Consider the following 941-nt stretch of genomic DNA (forward strand, 5'->3'; position numbering starts at 1 on the left):
AAATATACAAGGAGTTAAAGCAATTGTATAAAAAATCAAGCCATTCCCCAATTGATAAATGGGCAAGAGACATGAATAGGCAATTTTCAGGTAAAGAAATCAAAAGTATCAATAAGCACATGAGAAAGTGTTCCAAATCTCTAATAATTAGAGAAATGCAAATCAAAACAACTCTGAGGTATCACCTCACACCTAGCAGATTGGCTAAAATGAAAGAAGGGGAGAGTAATGAATGCTGGAGGGGATGTGGCAAAATTGGGACATTGATGCATTGCTGGTGGAGTTGTGAACTGATCCAGCCATTCTGGCTGGCAATTTGGAATCAGGCTCAAAGGGCTATAAAAGAATGCTTGCCCTTTGATCCAGCCATACCATTGTTGGGTTTGTACCCCAAAGAGATCATAGATAAACAGACTTGTACGAAAATATTCATAGCTGCGCTTTTTGTGGTGGCAACAAATTGGAAAAGGAGGGAATGCCCTTCAATTGGGGAATGGCTGAACAAACTGTGGTATATGCGGGTGATGGAATACTATTGTGCTAAAAGGAATAATAAACTGGAGAAGTTCCAGGCGAACTGGAGAGACCTCCGGGAACTGATGCAGAGCGAAAGGAGCAGAGCCAGAAGAACTCTATACACAGAAACTGATATACTGTGGTAAAATTGAATGTAATGGACTTCTGTACCAGCAGCAATGCAATGACCCAGGACAATTCTGAGGGATTTATGGTAAAGACATTACCCACATTCAGAGGAAGGACTGCGGGAGAGGAAACATATAAGAAAAACAACTGCTTGAACGCATGGGTCGGGGCGGACATGACTGAGGGTGTAGACTCGAAACTACCACACCAATGCAACTACCAACAATTTGGAAATTGGTCTTGTTCAAGGACACATGACAAAACTAGTGGAAACGCGCATCGGCCAAGAGTGGGGG

At 42.4% G+C, this 941-nt stretch overlaps 1 protein-coding gene across 1 annotated transcript in view; it reads left to right on the top strand.

Annotated features, from left to right (window-relative positions):
- The window catches only part of MOGAT2 (monoacylglycerol O-acyltransferase 2), a 41,500-nt gene that overhangs the window by 35,200 nt on the left and 5,359 nt on the right, over window positions 1–941 (top strand). The gene's annotated exons all lie outside the window — the stretch shown is intronic.

This window comes from Gracilinanus agilis, chromosome 3 (assembly GCF_016433145.1).
Source record: "Gracilinanus agilis isolate LMUSP501 chromosome 3, AgileGrace, whole genome shotgun sequence".
Classification (NCBI taxonomy): Eukaryota; Metazoa; Chordata; class Mammalia; order Didelphimorphia; family Didelphidae; genus Gracilinanus; species Gracilinanus agilis.